General features: G+C 29.5%; 1 protein-coding gene across 1 annotated transcript in view; it reads right to left on the reverse strand.

Moving 5' to 3' along the window:
• Window positions 1–7,108: 7,108 nt before the first annotated feature.
• The window catches only part of LOC108560334 (venom protein 302), a 64,780-nt gene continuing 55,720 nt past the window's right edge, over window positions 7,109–16,168 (reverse strand). Inside the window, exon 4 of the mRNA XM_017917835.1 lies at window positions 7,109–7,149. The gene's annotated coding sequence lies outside the window, so the exon portion shown is untranslated. The remainder of the gene's footprint in view (window positions 7,150–16,168) is intronic.

A 16,168-nucleotide genomic window follows, 5' to 3' on the forward strand; every position in this document is an offset into this window, starting at 1 on the left:
CAGTCAGGAAATTTCAAGGAAAATTTTATATCTTTTTCTTTCTCTCTTTCTCCCTGTTTCTCATACACACTGTACATGTGAACTAATTGTAGCAACAAGAGAATAAAATAACAAACTAAAAAATAAATGCTAATCAAACAAAATATAAATAATTCTGCCGTTTTCCCTTGTTAATGAAAAACAAACAAATCGTATCATTTTTGCTGCGGCGAAGTGAATTTAAATAAATTGGACAGAGCTCGCTACGGGGTGAAGTGAAACACACTAGTTTTTATATTTTATTTGCGTATTGATGTTTGGAGTAAATTAAAAATTACGCTTGTAACGTAATATTATTTATGTCATGTGAATGGTAAATATTTTTTGATTAATGGACACGGATATAAATCGCATATCAATTTTATTCAATTTAAAAAAAATACAACATATTTATTAAATAACTAACATAAGTGTACATTAACCAAATGAACTAAATCTTTATATATAAAATTAAATGTATTCAATTTTTCTGGTGAAAAATATTGAATTTTTTGATATGGTTTAGTTTAGAAAATAAAATTAGGTTTTGTGAATAAACAAGTAGACTATACTGAAATACCATTGGAATTTCGAAATCCAAGTTGTTTAACAAAGGTGATGAAGCTTGATTGAGAACGTAAGGGAAGATATAGAATGACAAATGTGACGGTGATACATTAAGACTTTGATTTGGAAAGATTAATTTGCAGACGGCAGGAAATTGCAGGGTTGGAAATAAGCTGTGGAATCGTCGTTATACTCAAGAATACGTATTTGAGGGTAGAGTATATTTAAATTAAAGTTATCCATGTCGAAATAAAATAAATTATATACAGCAGATACAGCGGAAAACGGTCTTAACTACAAGATAAAGATACAAAATAGAATTGGATTGAAGTTTGAATTAAGTTTAATGGGATAAGCATGAATTAAAGTTGAATCAAGAAGCCACAAGCGTCTTAAACATATCATGAGCATATATTCATGTAGGAAACTTTAAAATGCCACTTAATATAATTATTTTAATGTTTAATCTACTTTATAGTAAATATCATTATTTAATACAACCATTATTATTTATTGCAACCCAAGATTGGATCGCGTTTTTTATAATAGATCAATAACAGCTGTCATTATGTTTCAAAGAAAATAATTAATGAATTATTCTTAGTAATTGGGTCGCAGTATAAATACGTTAAAATACGACAAAAAGGTTGAGAAACACTGTACTATTTTAATTAAACTGTAATTGTTCCAATAGTTTCTCTTAAATTACATATACAGTTACTATTACAAACTGTTTCTCAAAGTTTCTCATAATATTGAACTGAAAATAATAACCAATGTTCAGCAAGAAATACTTTATTTATTTGTATTGTCTATTTATTTGTGTGCTCTACCTCTTCTTCAATTGGAATCTTTCACGCTCCAAATATTAATGGAACTGAGCCAAAGTAAATGAAATATGAAATCAATATAAGGACTAGATTGTAACTAAAAAGTTTTTGAAGGAAAGTATCATGTAATCAATATTGTTTCAAATAGTAATTACTATTTATATATATTTCTTGTTTTTCCAGTCTATTCAATTTTTCATTAATAATAATAAAGAAAATATAAATGTTAATTATTATTAAGTAGATTTATTTAAAACTTAAATTTAAAATTTGTTATAGTCTGCTTTGTAATTTAGTACAACAAAGGGAAAAAATCCATTAAATTATTTAAAAAATTATATAATAAAATGAGAGATCTTTATGGGATTACAAAGGTAATCTAAATAATAATTAACGACAAGTAAAAGCATCGTGTAAAAGAGCGAGAGCAAAATTTAATTAAATTAAAATGATTATACTAATTGTTTATTCAGAAGTTTCAACGGGATTTAAGAGCTTTTCGTTTTCTGCCGGCTTCGAGTAATATAAGAGAGTGTCTTTATAGAATAGAGACGGTTTGTATTTTAATAATGCACATTTCCATATGCAATATTCTTGGTTTTGTAAATATCAAGTTCATTTTTCTTTATTTTCGGGCAAAGGGATGAAATGAAAACGGTATTATTTGTCTCTTTGTTTGCCTTTTCGGCTTTGCGAACACGATGCATATGTTTTATCAAAATTAGAAAAACAACCAAGAAAACACCAACAGATATATCCAGGACAATACGTAATATTACTTGAATAAAATCTGAAATAAATAGCAAGCATTTAACAACATTTTTCCGAATTTGGCTGTAATATTATGATTTGTTATTTTAAGTTACTCTACACTTAGAAGTTGAATTTCATGTACAATTTATGAATGTATTCATTTTGTATTCCATTATTTTATATTTGTCTCAATAATTGAAGCTATCATTAATTCATTACAATTTTTGATTTACTTTTCGTTAATTTTACTAACAAGTTTATTGTATAAATGAAAGTCTAATATTAATGAATTTTCACTGATAACATTACAAAGCTTTGAGAGAAATGGTAGTTACCCTACATGCGTCAAATATAAAATATATGATGCATAGGCAACCCATATTACTGATCATTTTCAATAATCATCATTTCAATGCATGCGGTCGACGCTAACTCTGTATATATAACTCTCCATATATCATAAGTTTTTCTGTTTTTTTTGTTGTTAATTAAACCATGGAAATTTATCCAATATATCTTTATATAATGAATTGTATGTAATTATATCAAATATTATTGTTTAATTAGTGTTATATCAAACAAATCTACACAAGATAAGAATATAAAATAATTCCTAGAACAATATATTTTAAATAATATGCATTCGGAATCTTGATATTATTCTACATTTATTTCAATTATTATAGTTATATAAATGGATGATAATTATATTTGAAACATTTATATTAAAATAAAAATTTAAATTGATTTAGAATTATATTTCCACAGTAAAAAGTAAAATTAAATCAAAAGATATTTTGAATTTCCCGCGCATAAAGTAGGTTTCTTTCAGCATACCGCAACCAATGGGTACAATTGTGTACGCATGGCAGACATAACGGGAAAATTTGTAAACATAATTACTCATTTTCAAAGTTGTTTATGAGCGGACTAAAGCTCACACCGGTCTCCAATACACAATAAAAAATTGTAAAATTTATTAAACTAAGTAAGAAATAATTTAAAATTCTTCATTTCTAAGTTATAGTATCATTGTTATTCATTATTTATATTTAAGTAAAATGTGTCATATCAAGGAATCACCACTCGCTGAATATGTAATGAAAAATATACGAAAGAAGTTGATACATATGTCTTTCACTATATCATCTTGCAATGAGAAAATTAATTTGCATATGATAAGACGGGAAAACGATTCTATTCAAAGATCTATTGGAGATGCGTTAAAAAATAGCAGCTTAGAAGATCGGGCAAGTAACTTCATATCGAGTGTTAGCGACGACGCCTTGTACAATCAGAGGAAAAGTAATGAAGTGAAACTATGGACTGAAATAACAGAACAAATAGAAATTATTGTGGCCATGTTCGAAAACCGCAGGATCCTCATCACAGACAACCTTCAAGATGATATGGAGAAAAATTTCAAGAAACATTTACACGGATTGTTCACTAAGGTGGATAGATTATATCGTATATCTTTGAAAGTTCTGAATATAGTGGTTTTTGCTAGAAATCAGATTAATAAGGTGAGTGACAATAAGCAGTTCAAAGTAAGCATCCTTATGTTAGATACAATATTTGGAAAATTCAAAGCGAAATATCAAATGTTAAGAAATGAGTTCTTCAAGTTAATTGATGATTTAATGTCGTATTAAAAATATTACATTTTCAATTTAGATCAAAATGCTATCAATCAGGATTTTGACGTTTTTATTTCTTTTTTTTTAAGTAATGGTAATTTAGATATATTTTTATATTTAATTTTGTATGCATGCATTTATATTTTGTTAAGTATCTAAATAAATAAAACACACATAATCTATACCAATATATTTTTCAATTTCCTTTCATGACATGTCCCCTAATTATACTTAAATGACTTGTCGTATGTTGTCCTCTGTTGTTCAATGTGGTAAAAGGTCCACACAAGGTTAAGAAAAGTCCCAAAGGAGTTTGCGAGCCCAATCAAGGTCGCGCGGGGTAGCTACACCCCAACGAAGCCATGAGAAATGGCTTCGGTCGCTATCTATCCGTCTCCTCAAGTAAGGATTTTGAGTACCTGTGTCGGCGCAGGAGGAGACCCCAGAAGGAGGTACCAGCTCTTGCAACATCACGCCGCAGGGTCGCAAATGACCCCACTTACCCGCAATATTGGGCCTACCACTATTGCATCCCCTTTCGGGATTCTGGCCATGCTTCTCAGCCCGGCATTGTATTTAACAAATTGCACAAAATAAAACAAGTGACAAAACTGTGATTTGATAGGACTTAATTCATATGTGTCGACTTTGGGTTTACCATGAGAATGAGATTCTTTATCATTTGTTAAATCAAATAATTGGTTAAACAGATTAATTCTTTATATAGACCAATGCAAATATTTCATTGAAGAATAAATAAAATTCTTTGTAGAAAACAAAACTATATTTATATAATTCACAACTCTCCATTTAATCTCGTTTCCTCTAAAACTAAAATCCCTTTCCTTAAATTAATTTCCAAAGATTGCAACGATTTTACTAAAGGTGCTAGAATGTCCATTTTTAAAATTTTACAAGAAATATTCAGTAAAACGTACACGTGTCTTTATTTGGTTGCCATTTAAAAATCGAAACTAAGGAAAAGACATTTATCCAGAATTAAATACCCAAATACTGATAGTGCAAACAATGCCTAAACATATTTTCTATATGGAAATATACTAGGGTTGGTCGGTTATGAAAACCCGATTTCCCAGTAGTAGATACCAATATACTTTGTCTGTGAGAAACAATTGCATTTCATGGAAGGCGCTGTTAACATCCAAGAAAATGACAGACAATACAAATTCCCCCTTGAACTACCCTTGGACATAATAAGCGTCAAATTCTCCAGTTTAAGAATGGTTGATATTCGAAAACCGTTTTTTTTTTAGAAGTCGGTTTTTGTATAAGCCCTAAAATACACCCATACCTCGCTTTATGGTCTAGACACATTCCCGAATTACTATTCGTTCCAAGAAAACATGCAAGTACTGGTAGCATACGGTTTACGCCGCAGTTATGTATCTACAAAAATCGGCATAAAACGAATCGGCGTAAATCGAATCGGCGTAAAATGAACCCATATAGGGTTGGTTAATAAAAATACGCGGCGGCGGTGAAAACTGAGGGATAACTGTATAGTTATTGTGAAAGTATATAATCAATCAAAATTAATTTAGGTTTAATTTGCTAACATACTTTGGTTTCTCGTAACTGAGTTTCTTTCTATATAACGCGGTACACGAGCCTAGCGTTTTCATAAATCGCGTTATAAGAGTAATTTGGTCAATTTCGTTTCAAGAAATAAATATTATCATAGGGATCCCAATTACAAGATCTTCATGATACAAAGATGAAGTTGCAAGAGTATAGTAAGTCCTCGACTTACGCGATTTTAGTTTACTTTCCGCAAGGCGTGGTAGTGTGGTGGCCATATTGAAAAAAAAAAGCCAGATCGTCGACACATATCTCAACATGAAATATCTTTGCCGGGGTTTAAGGTCTCTAAAGATAGGCTAACACTTTTACTTGATGTAAATGCTGCTGCAGATTGCAAAATCAAACTTCTAATATACCACAGAAAAATTTTGCTAAGTTTTGTGATTTCATCTACTTATGTGATTTTTAGAATCAATTTCAATTTCAAAATTATTTATTCAGTGTAGATGCATATACATTGGTGTTATTATTAAGGGGTGGCGTACATGTGTGATTTTTAGATTTACGCGAAAATATTCGGAACCAATTAATCGATGACTTAATGTAGTAGTTTAAAAAAAACGCTATCTATACGTGAGGTCGGGTACTTCTGGTAATGCTACACATATTTCTCGGAAAAAAAAAAACAAAAGGCAAAGCATCTAAATTGAATTTGAAAAATTGAACTATTCTAGTCACCAGGAACAGATTATAACCATTTACTTGAATTCGTACAATGTAAATGGTTTCGTTTCTCTAACAACGTTTTGAAACGAATTATGTTTGACAACCCAGTTTCTGTTCTCTATAATTTGAAATTTGTGATGAAAAACAAGAGCAATATGTTTCAAATTTATTATTTATCCACTGAGACATCCAATGATTAAGTGCACCATAAAAGTACCATTCCGATGATCGTAAAGCGCGTCTGCTGGTCGGCATTATATAATCTATGTTCTCAATATTTTAGAAGCCGTTATGATAAAAATGATCGTTAATAACCAAATTAAATCCTCCATAATGCCTTCAACTCCCCAGTTCGAACATTTCAAGAACAAAGTTCATAATAACAAATCATATTAATGTTTTCTCTAATAACAGAATATTTTTTATAGAATAATTTTCTGCGGAATGGACTTTATACTTGAGAAGATAAATATTACATTTTTTTATTTTCCTTACTTATAATGCGAATAATTTTACGAGGAAACGTGATTTATGCGTGAAAGAAAATACTGCATATCGTTAATACTTTAAGATCGTTGATGTAAAATAAAATGTACGTTATTAATAACGTTTAGATCAATAAATCAAAATGAGACACTAATTGCTTTGCTACGCATCGAGCTGGTAAAGATTAATTATATCATTATGACATTAACTACAAAGCAATTTACAGTGTGCTCAATCGTCTATTTTACAATTACAATTGAAGCACAAAAAATATAAAATTCACATTTCATTTAGAAGGATGGATTTCATTATTAATAAACATTTACAATTTATGTATTTTGTATATCAAATCAATAATTTGAAAAGAAGGTGTATTTTTTTTAATAATTTATTTAATAAAGATATGATAACATAAAGTATCTTTGATAATGTTAATTTCATGATCAAATCTCTAATATATTTTTATTGTTGAATAACATAATAATATTTAAATGATAAATTAAAATATATTATACTTATATAATTTGTAATGGAATAATAAGACTTACAGGCCGTGGTAAAATAGGTCCTAGCAAAGAAGGTCCCATCTGAAAAAATATGAAAAAATAATTAGTAACTAAATCTACAGAAATGAAACACTAACATTTACAGTAAGAAATATTATAGAAATATAGTGAAAGATGTTTCGAATTAATGTTTTTTACCACTCTTGAAATTATGTACAAATTAACAGAATTATAAAAGGTTTATTAACTCTTTGAGGAGAATTTTGTAGAAAATGTCCAGGAAAGAGAAATTATACTTTAATTTGGTCGGTATGTCAAAGGATGAATCCTGATAGGCCATACCATCCAATGTTGATTCAGATAGATGCTTGATTCAGTTGGTTAGAAATTTGTTGGGTCTAGAAATTTAGGAATTTCTAGCCCCTTAAAGAGTTAAAGCGTCAGTAATAAAGTAGTAATATCTTATTGCTAATATTGAAAATATATATTTTGAATTATGTTAAATATGTATAGGTTTACTGTTTGAAACCGCACTAATCCAGGAAGTAAATATATACAAAAATAAAGCACACAAAATGAGTGCTTTATGAATAAAAAAAATAATAATTTTGTGTAGTCATTATTTAAAATTTAGTTTGTTTTGAAATTTTCTAAGCGGACTGAACAAAGCCGCACTAGACGAGGTATTGTATAAATAAACACATAATTTTTTTTTTCGGGGAGGCGTAGTAGCATAAAGGTTGGAAACCGCTGGTTTACATTGAAAAGGTTTCAAACTGTTTCTATAAATAAATAATTTAAAATACATTTGGACTGATATTAAAATTGTACAATTGACTTAATTAGGAAAGAAAAAAACACAGAAAATGTAAATAGATGAAAATAAATGAAAGCAGTAGCAAATAAAATAAAAGAATTTAGTACCACCTAAGTATTATAAATAAAATATTAATTAATCAAACAACTAAACCGCTTCAAATGAATGGAAATTTACAAGTTTCAAAATAATTTGAAAATAATGTATTAATAATTTTAAATATTTGTATACCAATTAAATAATAATAATTTACCAAAAGTTCAATAACAATCCAATTGATGTTTTTATATAAATAAATAAGGATCGAATTAATGGCCAATTTAACTAATGCACCGTGAGGTCCCTTGTAATAGCATTTAATATCACCATAGTATACTTTATTCAGAAAAACGTAAATGGCAATATTTTATAGCAGAAAAGATCGCAGGTCAAAATCGTTAAACCATTTAACGATTAAAATGGGATTGCAGGTGAAACCAGAAGGACGAAATATGACTTTGCGATGTGGGGTGAGGAATGAGAAATGAGAGAGGACCCCTTCCTTTTATTTTGATTCGTTTTATCGGGGGCGACTAAGGGTCGAGATAAAGGTGTTGGAAATGCATAATCCCATTGAAATGGGATGATATAAATGCGTGGCAGCGGATGGCGCATTTCACCTCTTAACCCTTACAACATGCGAGGATGGGTCAAAGGGCCGAGGGCCCCGCATGAATCCCATTCGGCGGGGGAAGGGGGAACTTAATATATCATACACATCGGACTCGATCCGGACACGGACGGCATGCGGCCTCCTCCAAGTCTTGATTTATCGCTGAATGTTTTCCCGCAGAATATTTACATACGTGCAGCGGCAAAGATTTCTTTTTCTTTCTTTACGCCGCGTCCTGATTTTTCTTTTCTTTCCGTTTTTTCTCTTCCTCGGACGGACGGAGGAGGAATCCTTTTGGCACGCGATTCGCAATATTTCATTCGACGCCGAGAAACAATTACCTTAAAACTAAACGACTCGGATAGAATGTTAATGGCCGGTAATAAGGAACTCTGGAGGTGTAATCTTCCACCGGGATTTTAAACATTAACTTAATTGAACTTTGAAACACATTCAAACCGGTCCCGTCTATTATTATCGCTACAGCCATCACCATCATCCTCATCCTCTCATCTCGAAATCATTATCACTGATGATACATGCTCATCATACTACCTCAAATTAAACACCAGCTAATAATAGATTTAGTTTTACGAATAATCATAATAAGGTGTATTGTATTTTAAAATTCTATTTCAATTTGTAATATGGAATAACTATTATTTAATGCATTTTGTTTCCACAATCTAAATTTTAAATAAAACACAATTCTTTTTGAGGTTTTGCTGGCACAAATGCGTTCTTTTGACAAAATTTGCAACAACGTTTTAACATAATTAGGGCTGGATTTCAGCGATACAACATCTCCTTCTAGACTTGGATGGTCGTAGGCTTGTTGACATAAACTTTTGACTTGAAAAAATACGATTACGATTGGTTGCAGTCGTCGAAGATGGCGTTTGTATATGCTTGCCAGCACCGGTGTTGCAGAAGAAAGAATCATATCCATATCCGACGGTCTTGCTATTAGATGGGATTCCATCCTCCAAGCAGTACAACTCCCGACATGCCGATACCGGCTTCTTCAACATGGACACATTTCATGTACTTTTTTTTAAGTTTTTGGTTTGATTAGAAGAATGGAGTTTCGAACGTTTAGCACGAGCTCGTAATATGACTGCTCAAACTGGAAAATTTGTGGCAGTCCAAACTGTAGCTGTCAGTACCAGTGCTAATCCCATATAAATGAATATAAAACACAAAAATGTTTTTATTCTCTTATTATTTTTTGCGGCTGTTTCATCTGAGACATTTTTGGAAGAATTGTTATTTTGTACAAAAAACACACAAATGATATGTCTGAACACCAGTTGGAAAATGATGTAACAGGCGCACAATCCGAGAACTTCCCTTCTTCTCGTCACTTCGTATGTTAATTATGTTACAATTTGTTTGGATCGTTATGCGAGGTGCTTGTTAAGCAAGGTTCTACTGTATTTAAATTTAATTAAAATTATCTAATATATTGAAAAGACTAAAATAATCAAACGTACATTACTTAATAATAAATAAATATAATTGAAATACTTCAATAATACACAATTGTATGTGATATAGAATCGAAATACGACTAACGATGTTCTGTACTGAATCATAATTAATATCAAATATCATACAAATCCTATTAAATTAATTGTACATAACATACGTAAATTCGACGAAACGTTGCAAATTCGAGGTAAATAACGATTTGTAGTATATATAACTAATTTATTACAAATGAATTATAGTATAAAAAATTATTTAAAATATAAAATTATAATATAAAAAGACACTTTGGTTAAATAATTATATTTTAATACTTGTTATTTATTAGATTCTTTTAATATATAATATTATAACAATTATGATTTAAATTAATTATTAAATAATCTGGATCAGAATACACAAAGCTGTTTGACATAACAATTTAGTGGAAATTAAATTCCTTTTGCAATTATAATCTAGGTTCTGAAGTGTTACATGGTGGCAATGCGTATTGCGTGTTTCGGGATTAACGTAGGCTTAGGTTTCACTAGAAATCGGCCCTAAAAGAACGGCCATAGGCAACGCTAGTACAAATGAGGCAGATCGTCTGATACATACACATCGTTCTATCAAAGGGGTGAATATAAACACATAGAACATAATCACGAACCTCACACATTCCTGGGTATCGAGCCCCGGAGGCTCCTACATTCCAGATTGGAATATTTTCACGCTCATACTTCATAAACTAATTTAAAAAATGTGTATGATGTATACGTATTCTATAGGTTCATATTTTTATTATGGCGTGAGAAAAATTCTAATACATAAAAAACGTACTTGAATATATACTTCAATCTTTATTTTGAAATAACATACATTCCAAACGAGTTTTTATTTTGTTATTTTTGCAATCAAAAACTTTTCAAAGTTTGTATTACGCAATTTTATTTTTTAATAAATTTTCTATATTATAAAGCTTTTAATTAAATATTTATTAAATAAGTATTAATTTAAATAAATATTTTATAAATCGAGTCTATTTGAAGTTTCTTTTAAATAATGAAATAATAGTTATATAAATTATATATTTATAGAGAAGAGAACTTCAATTACAATAATTATTATTAATTCTTTGAATTAGTAAAGTTTTTTCATATAACACAGTATAATTTTATATATAAAATAAAAAACATATATTTTTTTAAATTTAAAATGCATGTTGGAAATTGTTATTATTAGTAAGTAAATTACAGTATTTATATACTAGTTTGCTTCAATTTCAGTAAAGTTTTGTTTAAAGGTGACTGAAGTAGTTTATTTATTGAACCGAAACAATAGAATGGTTAAAATTACAGTGCACTTAACTTACTTGACCGGATCAATGTAAAACCCATTTAGAAAATATAAATCAATTACGGTATTCTCGTTACAAATTACTTAAAAGCATTGAACGATCGATACCAATTCCAATTGACTTATATATTTATTGATTCTTTGTTATTATTAAAATTACACATTATGTAAGTGCCTATTTATTAGTAATACATAAGACAATTAATTGATACATGTATATCATCTTTAATATTATAAACAACACATATATTTTAATTGATAGTTTTTTTTGTAGAAAGTTTTTCTTTCATAATTTGTTTTGTCAGAAAGAACTAATTCTTATATTAAATATTTTTTTATATCTCCGTTAACTTTACCTTTGAGAACAAAGCTTTAATATAACGAAGTCCATAATGTCAAGCAAAATATGAACAAAAGTTGTTATAGAAGAAGAAAATAATATCCAAGAAATATGATATGAAGTTATCCACGTGACTTAACTCTTTGAGGGGCCATGGTACATGCTATGTAACACATTTTGAACTTTAATTTAATTAATCTTGATAGTCCCTACCATCCGATGTTGATTCAGTTGACCAAGTTGACTGATTCAATTGTCTAGAATTTTTTTGGCATTTCAAAGAGTTAAATAATGGCTATAAAGATAAGTTCTGTGGAAGACTTGTAAAACCTTGACTAACTAAGACTAATGTTAATAACGATTTAATTTTAGTGAAAATATTCAAAATTTAGGAAAAAGTGTTATTGTTAAGAGATAAGTGTGCAATAATTTCTTATAGGCATTTGTTAAATGAGGAATAAGAACAAACAATCAACTTTATTAAGTCAAATTTTATAATGACATTTTGTTTTGTTTGTAAGTTAATTGTTTATTTAATAAAACTTTTCTTTTTTCGAATAAACCTTTTCATTTTTTAGGAAGAAAAGTATCATTGAGGCCAAGAATCGAATGAATTTACATATTTATATTAATAAATGATTCAGTACAAAATTATTTATTTAAGGTGCTTTTTGAAAAGTTTGACTTTGGGCGACTTTTATTGTGCAACATCGAACAAGTTTTTTAATTTTTTTTACAAGCTGCAAAACTTTTCCCATTTCCAAATTACTATTAACAATAATAACACGTTGTTATTTCGGCTTTAACAGTTAACACATATGATATTTTTAGATAAACATTATCAAAAACAAATATATCTTGCGCTCTTCTCTGTTCCGATTAAATTAAAAAAAGTTAAATTTCTTTTGTTATTTTCATATCAGTTTGTGTATAGTTTAAGTGTATTTATATAAATTAATATTATTAAGTAGGAACTAACTAAAACATTAAAACTAATACTGCCAATACTAATTTCGTAACAATTATCATAAAAGGACTAATTGATTATAAAAATTTAGTGTCAGGAATTAAAAGTAATTTAATTATTGAAAAACCTATTTTTTATTTATATATTTAAGGCGTTATTACAAAATTTATTAATAAGTCAAACATAAAATAGTCCAGTTCAACAATATGTTAAATGATATACTGTACAATTATTTTTAGTTAACTGAAACACATTTCAAATTAGTTTCAATATAAATTTAAAAATATTACTACCACTTTGCAAATATCCAATTAAATATAATTTATCTATGAAAATACAGCATGTTATATCACAATATTTCATTATTTGCTAAATGTTATTATTCGATGTACATTGGAAGTTCGCCTATTAATTCAATGATAGAAATACTGAATTTTAGATCGGCCGAATACATTTTGCGAGATTAATCGTTCAGTTGGACGTAACTCGTAAACCGATTTATGAATGCACGCTGATAGATAGATACACAGTTAGCTTTATCTACATTATCATTATGTTTATTAGTATAATCGTGATGATTATCATCATCACGATCATCCCCAAAAACGACGCATTAAACGTGATCCACTTAGAATGCTTCAGATAATTCTAGATGCAATTTGCGGGAATGATGGTTTTTGGGATGCACGCATTCATTTTGATATATTTACACAATTAATATTTGATTACGGGTCGCATCACAATCGCTACCAATTAGCAATTAATTATAAATTATTATAATTGGATATTGTATTTATTCTGGGGATGACCCGATCCGTTTCACGGATGCTGCGAATTGCGTAACGGCAATTACGATACGCCGGATAATCATATCCGTCATATTTTAATTAAACGGCGAGTGCTGCAGTTTCTTTTTTTCCTTTTCTCTCTCTTTCACATATACACGCACATAACTTTTTTCTTTTATTGGCTAATTGATTCGTTTCACGTTTGTGCGGTCACCAACGAATTCATTATTAAATTTCGGACAAACATAATCACGTCGGATCCGCAATTAGTTTTCAAGTGTAAATGAATTATTTAAATGTCGGACGATGCAAATGAACTATTACTCATTTATGCAATCATATTTCAAGAGATCAATATCATGTTTTTAACTGAATTGACAAATTTGCAATGTTAACTTTAATTTTTAATTATTTAATACAAATTGAAACAAAGGTCAAATAAATATTGTCAGTTTGATTCTATATTTTTGAATTGATTTATAATTATAATTCCCTGGCATTTTGTAGAACAGAGGTCGCCAGTGGGCTTATAGTTTTAGAGACATAAAGGTATAGTTTTAGAGACCAGGGATTCTCAAACTGTGCAAAAATTCTGATTTATTAACATAAAGTTTGCCCAGAATTTTTTTGATTTGGGGCGCCATAGAAAAAATAATCTGATATATTAAGGGCGCAATCCGAGTTTGGGAATCACTGGTATAGACTGATTTTATGCCAGGAGTTCCTGCTGTTTTCACATTGTGCATTCAGCATTTAAGTATAAGACCACTGATGTAGAATACTTGAAACTATTAAGAGCAATGTGAACATATAACCAAACATAAATGCTTAAAAAAAATAAAAATCGCACAGAATGCGAACAGAATACCTAATGAAAGACTTTAGCATTATGTAATTAAAAACTGTTAAAATATTAACTTCTTGAAAAAAACTTGTAAACAAGGAAAAAAAAGTTACCTATGAAACATTTGTTAAATCGATATATTTTTTTCATAAACATTTTCTATGAAGATTCATATTTCATGGGAATTATGTATAATACTTAATTATACAATTTGTTGCTATAAACAGTGTAATTTAAAATGAAAATAAAATATTCGTATATAACTCAGTATATAATTCAATTTTTTTTTATAAAAATAAGATATTTTTAAAATTTATATTCGCAAGAAATTAAAAAAAAAACATGGTACGAGGATTGAACAACTTTGAATTTTGTGTACTCCATGATTAGAAAGAAAGAAAATCATACGTAGGCCACATTAAGAGTGTCGTAGGCCTTAGAATCTAATCAACTCAACTTTATCTATCTATCTATGGCATAGATAGATAAAGTTGAGTTGATGTCGGTGACTACATTATTAGATTTTCATTTGGGCTCCCTATACATCTAGTGTTCAGCGCTATTTTAGTTCTTCCACTGATATAATTGAAATGATTTATTTATAAGTGGAACTTCTGCTCTTTCTATAAATTGTTCAAAAGGACTACATATGATGAGATAACTTGATGTTTCACAGACTATAAATGTAAACACATCTTATCTGGGACGGTAAAATTTACATCTACAGGCGGTAACAAGCGTATTATTACTGTTTTGCTCTTTATGTCACGTACACTAGTACATTTACCTAGTTTAGGTATTTAGGTATTAAAGGCCATCGATGTTATTTCCCTCTATGAGCTTACTCTTTACAAAATATCACAATCTCGTGTTACAACCAAGTCGAAAAAATCTTTGATCTTTGTCACGATCTCGGTCCCTCAAGAATTGGTATAGGAATAAATAGAAAGTTTACTGTTTATATATTAGTACCTAATCTTTGCTGAAACAGCTAATAAACTTCGTTTTTCTTTTTGGTGGAATATCTGTTTTAAACATAAGTAAAATACATATAATATTGATACAACTGACATTATTGCACGATGGTATAAATATTTGTACGTTACTTCGGCAAGAGAGCCGTAAATAAACATATATGTATTTTCAAACGTATATTAAACGGATGTACGTTAAATGAGTTATTTCTGCAATAAGCATACAATGCATAGAGCTTTTACGAATGTGACTGAATATGTCGTATCTCATGGGAATTAAAAATATTATTTGGAATTCGGGCACGCGCCTCCTATTAATTCCCAGTATCCTCCGTTCCCCTTTTTATCCTTTTTCTTTGGTGCAACGAGAAGAGACAACCGGGAAAAGAATGAAAGCGCTTTTAGTGCCAAGGAAACCATAAAATTCTCGGGGCCGTAAAATTTATTGCACTTGGTATGCCATTCGGATAAAGATTGCGTAATGTTTCATTTATGATAATCATTTTTTTTTGGTGTGTCGGCCGCAAGGCAAGGGTGAAAAAACGAGCTGGAAGCGTTGTCCTTTCGCCTTCTTCGAATCATCCTCCTCACCTCCGCAACCCCATACATCCACTATTCAATTGAACTGCTTTACTCTAAGGCAACCTAAGTGGAATTAATATAAATGCGAAGCAACGAAATGGAGCTTTAAATTGAAAGTAATAATCATTTACAGGATAGAAATTGGATTATTTTCGAGCGTTGCATATACATACATTTTGTAAGAAAACGATTCCACTGATTTTATCTTCATTTTATATGGCGATTTTGTCGAGAAGATTGTTCGAACGCCTAAGAAACGGTCATAAACTAGGATCAAATTACCTCGAAATAATTTCCAAAGAAAAGTCTAGAT

Source organism: Nicrophorus vespilloides, unplaced genomic scaffold, assembly GCF_001412225.1.
Source record: "Nicrophorus vespilloides isolate i.1.1-1 unplaced genomic scaffold, Nicve_v1.0, whole genome shotgun sequence".
In the NCBI taxonomy this organism is placed as follows: domain Eukaryota; kingdom Metazoa; phylum Arthropoda; class Insecta; order Coleoptera; family Silphidae; genus Nicrophorus; species Nicrophorus vespilloides.